Source organism: Mus pahari, chromosome 2 (genome assembly GCF_900095145.1).
Source record: "Mus pahari chromosome 2, PAHARI_EIJ_v1.1, whole genome shotgun sequence".
In the NCBI taxonomy this organism is placed as follows: domain Eukaryota; kingdom Metazoa; phylum Chordata; class Mammalia; order Rodentia; family Muridae; genus Mus; species Mus pahari.
In genome coordinates this window covers 23,459,132-23,469,733 of record NC_034591.1, presented here as the reverse complement: position 1 = coordinate 23,469,733, position 10,602 = coordinate 23,459,132, and the positions used below count along the sequence as shown (strand labels likewise).

The 10,602-nt window shown below is 41.0% G+C and overlaps 1 protein-coding gene and 1 pseudogene across 1 annotated transcript in view; both read right to left on the bottom strand.

Annotated features, from left to right (window-relative positions):
* Positions 1-10,602, bottom strand: part of Rnf32 (ring finger protein 32) — a 31,086-nt gene that overhangs the window by 3,947 nt on the left and 16,537 nt on the right. The window lies entirely within an intron of this gene.
* Positions 1,286-5,066, bottom strand: LOC110316042 (annotated as a pseudogene).

Below are 10,602 nucleotides of genomic sequence, written 5' to 3'. Positions count from 1 at the left end.
TGATAATCGGATATTAGCCCAGAAACTTAGAATATCCAAGATACAATTTGCAATACACATGAAACTCAAGAAGAAGGAAGATCAAAGTGTGGATACTTCGCTCCTTCTTAGAATGGGGAACAAAATACCCATGGAGGGAGTTACAGAGACAAAGTTCAGTGCTAAGATGGAAGGAAAGACCATCCAGAGACTGCCCCACCCATCCCATATACAATCACCAAACCCAGACACCATTGCATATGCCAGAAAGATTTTGCTGACAGGACCCCGACATAGCTCTCTCTTGCCAATGCCTGGCAAATACAGAAGTGGATGCTCACATCTTTTGGATGGAACACAGGGCCCCTAATGAAGGAGCTAGATAAAGTACCCAAGGAGCTAAAGGGGTCTGCAACCCTATAGGAGGAACAACAATATGAACTAACCAGTAACCCCCAGAGCTGTGTCTCTAGCTGCATATGTAGCAGAGGATGGCCTAGTCGGCCATCAATGGGAGGAGAGGCACTTGGTATTGTGAAGATAATATGCTCCAGTACAGGGGAATGCCAGGGCCAGGAAGTAGGAGTGGGGGTTGGAGAGCAGGGTGGGGGAAAGGTATAGGGGACTTTGGGGATAGCATTTGAAATGTAAATGAAAAAATCTAATTAAAAAATGCCTTAAAAAGTTGCTATTTTTAGCTTTACTTTCTGTCACCTTAAAGGTGAAAACTTTTTTCTTTTTTTTTTGAAATTTAAAGAAAAAATTTATTGAAGATCTGAAAAACAACTCCTACAAGATTGACTTTTCCATAAAACTGTAGCTATAATGATGCATTGCTTCTATCAAGTTAAAAACGTGCATTAGACACAAATACAAAAACCCATGAAAACAAGCCACCATTCTGTAACAAAGGTAAGATAAGATGACCAGATAAGATGCAAAAATAAGATGCCCAAGGAACGACATGGATGACTTGCAAAGGATGGGCACCTCAAGCACCATTTAAAAAAAAAAAAAAAAAGGGCAGATGGATGAGTGTTCAGTTATATTCACTGAAGCGAACCTTTGGCACTAGGAATCAGAGCATTTTGTCGTAGAGCATTAACACATATTATAAAAGTGCATAGGGCCGAAGGAACAGAACCACCAGAATTCAAGAGCAGTCTCTGTCCATCACAAGTAGAAACTTTGAAATGAAAAAAAAAAAAAAAAAAAAAAAGGAGCAGTTACTCCTTTTATTTTCTCTTTAAAATCAAACAGAAAACAAACACCAAATCTGTTACACACCAATGGTCCTCAAAGTACATCATTTGTACGAGAAGGACAAAGAATTCTTCGCCAGGTACTTGAGGAAATCGTGTAGATAGTTCAGTAATAAAGCAAGGCTTTTCTCATCTACAGGTGTATAGGCCAACATTGGTCCAATTCCCACAAATAATCTCAGTAAATGTGGCACACCATACACCTGGGACATGGGTACATCCAGGTGATGGTGAGAATTTCAGCACACTGTGGTCTCTCAAAAGTGTAGAGTGCCTGAGAGTCTAACACTACACTGAAGTACCCCTTCATTCCTGCCACAACCTCATGGACAGCGTACTCCTTATCATCTGTGAATCCACATTCCTCTTGGCAGGAAGATACAATGCTGCTTTTGTCTGGTGGTCAAACCACAGGCCAGGGTTTCAGCTCTTCAGGAATCTTCACTTAACTTCCGCTCTGCTCATGCATGTTTCTTCATTTCCATAGACATGGTCGGATCTACCCAGGCTCTCTCCGTTCTAGATGGCTGAGGTGTCTCACTAATCCTGCCACCATCTCGGTTTCCAGGTGTTTTCTGCTTGTTCTTTCTTCTTTTCACTTCAACATTTTTCTGTTGCAGACCGGATGTCTTCTTACCTGGAGCAGCCCCTCTCATCTTGCCCTTTGCATATTGTTCCTGATTGGTCTTTTGAAGTTCTTGATGTTTCTGCAAATTGGCGTCCACGTATTTGAGTACTCTGCTTTCTGACACCCATTCATCCCAATTTTTATTCCAACCACTGTAATGGATAAAGTACTTCACTTGTTTGTCCTTTACACACTTTACTTCATAAAGAAGAGGCCCATGAAAGCACAGGACTCACAGATCTCACTTCGGGTTCTGCATGGGTGCCATTTATAAGTGATTCATTGCCTCCTCCCATCATCCCTGACTATCACCCCCTACTTTCTACCCCACCCAATTTAATTCTTCTATTCTTTTAGCTCATACCCTATAGATGCATGCTTAAGTTATCACAGCCCAAAGTCAGGCGGCATCTTCATCCTCTGAGCCATCATGAGGACCTTTGCATGCCTGCACTCAACTAGCCTCTTCTGGCCCAGGTTCTCTGTCTTAACTTGTTAGGGGCACACCATTATTCTTGTTTGGCAGATTCAATGCCTACGAGACAACCTTTTCACACTTTCTTTACCACTTACACCACAGACTTCACATTTGGGCTACTTTATTTCTTTAGGGAATAAAATCTTCAGTGTTCCTCTCAAGAAGGCCTTTAGAGTCAATAATAACATTGTCCATCTGAACTCTGTCTCTCTTGACCTCCGTTCTTACACATGCTTTTCATTTGGTTCACACAGAATTTGAGATTATTTCCCCCTCCCCTCCCCCGTGCCATCTTCTGGCTTCTGCTGAACCTCTGAGACATCAATCTGTGTGGTGCAGGCGGTGTTCCTTTCAGTACCTTAAAATTCTCAGCCCAAGGTCATTCACAGCATTTACTAAGTGGAACACTGAGCCTCCTTATGTTCATAAGACCACTCAAGTTTAGCTTCAGATCTGGAAAATCCTTTTCCTTTGCTGCTTCAAGCTGTTTCTTTTGTCCTTTGTATTCATTCACTTTTCCTTCTCAGTTCTAATAAGATGATGGAGCCTGCCAACACCATCTCCATTTGTGATTTCTGTGAGACACTTCCACTGAGGAGAAGGTGAAGGGTAGCTGGGGCCCTTTCCCTAGGAGAAGGTGATCCCAGTGCAATATAGAAATTCTATCCCGGAGAGAAGCTAATCAAGACTCAGGAAGATCCTAAAATTGAGCACTTGCCAAGGCCCCTTCCACAAAGATTATATAAACATTAAGGACTGCTGAGACCTGTGATTCACTGAACTACCTGCATGTTGTATATGCCTTTGAGTCATCCATCCTCTCTTCAGTAAGCTTAATAAACTCATTGTTCACCAAGTTGGTACTGTGACTTTGTTGTTGGTTTCCTTCCTGGGGTTCACATGTTCCCAGGAGCAGTGTCACACAAGACTCAACATATGTGGCCGTGCGGAGCAAGACTTGATAAAAGATAGAATACTGGAATTGCAGTACGGCCAAGCAGGTAGCTCCTTTAGTGCTGCAGCTGTTCTGCTGAGAAGTGATGGGCATGTGTGTAGAGCAAGAAACTATTAACATGTGCATCCACATGTGAATTCAGGCATCAAATCACTACTTAAACAGATACCATACAGTTAAAGGTAAGTGATAAGCTCATGCTAGTAACTTATAAAGTTACTCTAAACATTAATTTACACAACGTAAAAGGCCAGGGAAAAGGGGAAAATTGTATTTAAAATTTTTTTGTGTGTTTTCATTTCATGGCTTGGTCCTGTCATCTGGAATATAGTATTCAGATCCCTCACATAATTGTTATTAGCTGTAGCTGTTCCCATCTCATAGCTCCAAGACCTCTTAATGATAAGCACACTACCCTCTCCTCTGGGAGGCTCTCTTGACATGTCCATGCTGGGGACCAAGGGGCTTCCCACACCCACACCTGTTCACTCCCTTCTGGGAGCATGAGACATAAGAGGGCACCCCAGACATGGTGTTCTCTCACTTCTCTACTAGCTGCCTGCTGAGCCTTACTCCTTTCTCTGTTCTTTCCTTCTGTACCTTGCAGCTTATTGTAGTACTATTTGCTCCTTAGTTCAGGACAGGAAGCACTTCACTTTGAGATCTCACAGGCACCCCAAGCAGCAAGCCTAAGGGGTTCTCCCCCAATCTAAAACAGAGCTAAGTTTGGAAATGTGAGCCAAATCATAAGACCACAACTGTAGGCCTCTTTCCTCAAGATCCTCCATTGATTCGTGAGCAAATCCTGTGGTCTGTCCCTGAGCACTTCCCTGGTTGGCACTGCCTATATATTATGGCTGTTACCCTCCAGTGGCCTCTTAGGCCAGCTCCAAGCCTAATCCACTATAAGGATGGCTACCAACCAGCGAAACACTGGATCCTGCCATCCTGTAGATGGCCCAAGACAGCTTGCATGCCAGGGCTTTCAAGACATCATTCTAGAGATGGCAGGGGTCCATTGGTTTTGTTTCTATTCACATTCATCTTTCCATATTCCCATATCCTGAATAATCCCTTTTCTCTTCCTTCTCTTTCTCCTTGTCTGCTCTCATGACATTTACTGTGTCTTGAAATTTAATATTTTTTTGTTTTGTTTTACTGAGTCAGAATGTCAATGTATAGCTCTGGCTGGCCTGGAACTCAGGGAGGAACTTACTGTCAGACAGAGTGGTATCACCTTTATACTTCCAGCTCACACTTCTTTTTAACTTTTTAATTTTATAAACCTTATTATTTTAAAATGTATACTTTAGTAGTTTGAAAGAAATTGTTTTTAAACAAAAAGTAACTTCTTTCATATGAGATGATGGTTAAAGGCATTTTATTCAACCCAAACTAAATTTCACTTTATCACTTACAAGCCTTGCCAGATGAAGTAGAAAAGGGCTTGCACCATTTGTGTGGGGCTGGTTATTAAGACAGCTTAGGGACTAAGCTAGTATTTAAGTCAGTGTACAACCATGAGGCTCAAAGACCACAAACACTTCTTTTAATGAGGAGCTCCTACAGTAGTAGGAACAGCACTGACAGTGCTGGTGTCCTGGGACCTGCAGGCTCCTGGGGGATGAGGAGAGGGAAAACTACTGTGTTTCAGAACGTAGGTGGCCAGCGCTGGGACTGCACTGGCTTTTCCTAGTCTGTGTCATCGTCACCACTGACTTCAGGAAAAGATGTCTTGAAGGAATCCTGTGGTCTGGCCTCCATTTTTGCTTAGTTTTGTGAATAGCTGCTGCTTTTTTCTCTTCCTGCACTTTATGTGTTGCTGTGATATGAGCGGAAAGTGACCTCTCGCCTCTCTGCTCTCCCCTTGGCCTTCCAGGCCCCTTGAGGGCCAGTGTTATCTATCTTGTGTATCTTTCTTATTTCTCAGATGAGTAACACAGACCAGGGAGCACTTGATCCATCTCTGTGAAGTTCTTCATACTAAAAATAGTTGACTTCAGGTTTGCAAAAGATTAGAAATGAGATGCCTTGGGAGGCGTGAGTGGGTAGGTGGGTGGGTGAGGACCCTCATAGTAGTAGGGGGAGGGGTGGGGACTTCCTGAGGGAAAACTGAGAAAGGGATAACATCTGAAATGTAAACAAATAAAATATCCAATAAAAAATTGGAAAAAAAAAAAAAGAAATGAGATGCTCTGAATGTACATATTTGGAAGCAGTACACAATACAAGTTCCTACTTGGAGGAGAAAAGGTAAAAAAGAACAGTGCTCCTCTAGATTTTGAAGTGATTTCTGGTGGCAAAATTCAGCAAAACGCCAATGTTGAGCTGAAAAGCACAACACTGATGTAAAATTGTCACCACCCTGAAGTCTCTCAGGGTGTGTTTCCGAAGGGGCAGGAAGGACTGCTCTTGCTCTCTAGAGTCTGATTGCTTAGCTCAGCAACAGGAATCTCTGAGGGCTCGAGCTGTTGTCAGTAGCAGGGCAATACTTGAAAGTCAAGTCAACACACTGAGTGCTTACTGTAATCAAGCCAAAGCAACTGCGAAGTATTTCTGAAATGTCAAATTCTTGTTTTCAGAAATTCTTATTTCCTCACTTATGTTCATTAATAACCTTCATACTTCAAAGGGCAAGGATAAAAAGAAAAACATGTCAACTTAGTTCTAGTTTTTAAACATTAATGCTTAATATTATGAATTTCAGACAAAACAAAATTTCAATTTAGAAATATGAATACCTTAACATATTTTTCCTTTTAAGTCTCCTATTTTGGATATTTGATAAATTTAATAACCAGGAGTCCAGGTACTTGATATGTAAAGGAATTAGTGGTCATTTGAAAACAATACACTGGCTAAATGTTAAAAAAAAAATACCAACAAAAGCATTTAGGTGAACTCTGTCTGCTCAGGAGAGTCCTAAGTGATCCATCTAATGTCAGCAAATTGCTTACTAATGTGTTGACTTAGGGCCACCCTCAAAAGCAAAATGAAAAGCCTGGAATTTATAGCATCTCAATGCATCAGCTGATAAGCTTTTACTGGTTTAATATCCTTCCAGGCTTGCAGCTTGGAGCCACTTCAAGTTAGCAACAGAATGTTTGCCATCTCTATGTGATAAAGGAAGTCAAAGGGATGAACAAACTTTAGGACCATTATGCTGTTTGGTGAGATGGAAATGAAAAAGCTAGAGAAGTCATGGGGTGGGGGTGTGTGAGAGCTGGGCCTTCAAGTCCGGCATCTGACGGATTGTTAGCCTCACCCTCAAACAATGGCCTGGACTTTAGCTGGAGCAGAGATAACATAGTGCATTTGGAAAGTTTTAATTGCAGCAATAAAAGACTATGCCTCAATTATAGGACAGATGCTAGCAAAGTTTCCAGATAAGGATCAAAGGCATCTAAGGAGTGGCCACTGCACTTTGGGCCACACTAGGCTTTCTGTACACAGTGCTGGGGAATTAGCACATCAGCTTTCCCCAACCTTTCTAGGTCCTTTGATCTGAATTCCCAGGCAAGTAAGTATATCAAGACTACTGTATCAGCCAGACAGGTCCAACACTCCCTTGCTGAATTTTGATCCTGACACACCAGTACAAAACCTAACACCCGACCTTTGCAGTTCTTACCACAAACGTTCAGTGTGCTTAAAAGAGCCTGTTTTGTCACACTACACTACTTTGCTCCGCTTCTGTTTTGCTAGCAGCATGCCTATGATATTTTAAATCCAGACCACCTTGGAAAAAGAACGTCTTAGTGTATGAGAACATTGTGTTTGTATAATTTAGATGGATAAAACCCAAAGAAAAGAGCTTCATTAACTCTCCAAGGAAAAGAAGGGGAAAATGTAGAACCACAATTTGTGTTTTAGCAAGACAGATTATAAAATCAGAATGATCTGAGCTAACCTGATCCAGAGTACTGAAAACATATTCATCTCAGCACATGGAGCATTCAAGGACAAAGCTCCCAAGAGCATCATTACCCCTTTCTTTTCTATTCATTAGACTTCTTTTTTTTCTGAAAGGACTTTAGTTGGATCTAGAGTGCTTGTTCTCCACTAGATTAGAGGCTTTAGCTACATGTCAGCTAAGGTGGTGGAGTATCTGATGAGGTCAGTTTTGTAAGGCAAAGCTGTAGCTCAGCAGTCATACTGGTGCTGCAAATCTTTTGTTTTTAATTGCTATTATATGATACTAACATAAATGGTATTTTGTTTTTAAAATGTCTCTAATTCTGGTTTCCACTGAGGCACAGATCACAGTGGCTGCTCGGAAAGGGACCAGATGCCACTTCCACTTTACTGATGCACTGAAGCAGTCATCTTTGACAGCAATAAGCCAGATGTAATTCTTGTAGTAACAGAATTTCTATCCTCTCTCTCTCTCTCTCTCTCTCTCTCTCTCTCTCTCTCTCTCTCTCTCTCTCTCTCTCTCTCTCTGATGTTAAAGTGAATTTTACTCTTTGTTCATGGTGAAAAGGGAGGTATATCTTAAATATATGGTAATTTCCAGATTAAAAGAATTGTTACCATCTGCAGATGGTCAATTTGCTACCTCCACATTGTTATTCACTATGACCTATTTACTAAAATATCCAGTTTCTGACTCAAACCTTCAATCAGATCTCAAAACTTAAATTTCTGATCTTAAGTTTTGTATAGTTAAGATGGGCCAGCAGACATGGGAAAAAACATAGGGCCTCCTATCTTCCTAGAACAACTTGGTATTTCTGGAATGCTGCTAACTGTATCACAAAGCTAGTCTCTTACCCAAGGAAACTTGCTAGAGACATTGTTCACTGTGGCTCTGGAATTTGTTCTCAATGTAGTTACTTCTAGGAAACCTCTAGGCACACTGGTTTACCTCAAACTGGACTTGAATTTTAGCAAACAGTTTTGTTTTTGAAGACCTTCATAGGTTCAAGCTGTAGGGCCACTTAAAAAAAAAACAAAAAACAAAAAACCAAACTTTGATTTACTTGGGCTAAATCAAAGAAAATGAAAATAAGTTTACAAAGACAGTTTCTTTTGTTAAAAGGGGTGCCCTGGAACCTTAACCAGGCTAGTAAACACATATGACCAAAATGGCTTCTGTTTTTCATTAACACAGAAATAGACAGGCAGAAAGTAACTATTTCTCATCCTCCAGGTGGAAGCTACACTTTATAATCTGAACTGATTGGCTAATTGGCTTGAGAGGGATGGGAGCTCAGGGAATAAGGGCCTTTTTGGGCTAATTACGTTTGATTGAAAAAAATTGTTTCTCACATATTAAGGAGCCAGGGCCAACAGTTACATTTTTATTTTAGATATACTAATGTCTAATTCTTAAAGCATCTTTCTTTACAACCTTATGTTAGGGTATTTTGGGGCAAGAGGATGGCTCAGTGCATAAAGAGCACTTGGTGCTCCAACTTGAGGGCCTGGTTTCGATCGCCAACACCAGAGTAAAAAGCTGGCCATGGATGTCTCTGGTTGCTTGCAACCCCGAGACAGGTTGATTCCTGGGCCTGGCTGACCAATTAGTCTAGCCATCCATACACTCAGGGAGAGACCGTGTCTCAAGGAAAGAAGGTAGAGACCAGTATAACAGGGTACACTTTTGGCTAAGCACACAGACAGACAGACAGACACACACACAACGTTTATATGCATGCACATACTGAACACATCACAAAGTCACATGCACACTTTTTTTTAGCCTTTATAAATTGAAAACATTAAACTTTTTTTAAAATTAGATTTTTTTATTTACATTTCAAATATTATCCCCTTTCCTGGTTTCCCCTCCAAAAAAAACCTCCCTCTCCCCTCTCCCTGCTCACCAATCCACCCACTCCCACTTCCTGACCTTGGCATTCCCCTACACTGGGGCATTGAGCCTTCACAGGACCAAGGGCCTCTCTCCTCCCATTGATGACCAACAAGGCCATCCTCCGCTACATATGCAGCTGGAGCCATGAGTCCGACCATGTGTACTCTTTGGTTGGTGGTTTAGTTCCTGGGAGCTTTGGGGTTACTGGTTAGTTCTTATTGTTGTTCCTCCTATGGGGCTGCTTGTTTGTTTTTACTGAAACCATTTTTTCTTGTAAAAAATAAAATTGTTTCTATTATCATAAAACTATATTGAACTTCCTAAGACAGTGTGCAGTGCCTCAGGCTGACTAAGTCTTGCACATGTGTTATCTTTCTTTAACACTTGTTACTCTGTTGTCCTATTCTCACTGTGAATTATTAATTTCACTTCTATGATGAAAACATTTTAAAAATATAAGAAAATGATTGGAACTACTAAACATTTATATAATGTCTGTGAGCTAATATTCTTTCACTAAACTTATAGTTTTATTAGCAATAAAGATGGCTGCTTTGCTGTGCCAAGAACAATCAGGTTTCCTTCCTGCTGGTCTTGGGAGGCACCCAAAGGTACCACACCCCAGCTCCTGGCAACCTGATGCAGTGGCTTCTGTCCTAGCCACAAGCTCATGCCTTCCACCTAACAAGGTGTGGTGCCCAGGAAGTAGCCTTTGACCCTACTTTCATTCAGTGTTTAGATATTCAAAACCTGAGCAGTGTTGGTGGATTACGGTATGAAGTAATGTTTTCTTGCATTTAGTGAATGCCCTAAAATTCTCAGGTTAGATGATTTTATCTTCCACTTATCCTGCTAGATAAGTATTAGGTTAACTTGTACAATTTGAGATGCATAGACAAGCTTATGAAGTTTTTCAGTTAAAAGTCAAATTAAACACACGTGGAGAAATGGATGTTTATAAATGTGCCATAAACATTAATTATTTTATTCAAGACTTTGATTTTATTCGAAGTCCTTCTGTGGCTTAGAGTGTAACTATTACAAAGGGACAGTTTCTGGCATTTACCTCTGATCACTATGCTTATACAGCAAATAATCAGCACATATTTAAACCCAATAGTCTAGTTTGATAATTCTATGTGATTTTTGTGCATTTTATCATATAATAGCATGTGCAACACATACACCACTATATTCTGTCTCCTTGCACTACTGCTGGGCAGAGAGCGGCTAGAGTGCTCTGTTGCTGAGCAGTCTAGGGCTACATTGTCATGGGGTTTTGTTTTGTTTTGTTTTGTTTTGTTTTGTTTTGTTTTAAAGACAGGGTCTCTTATAGCCCAGGCTGGCCTCTTAATTTGCCAAGGATGTAGATGAGGATAATTGTGGGGAGCCGCCCTCACATTCGCCATTACAAGATAGCGCTGATGTCCTGTGCTCTAACAAACAAACAAGGCAGCTGCGCATGTGCTGGGTAGATTTCCA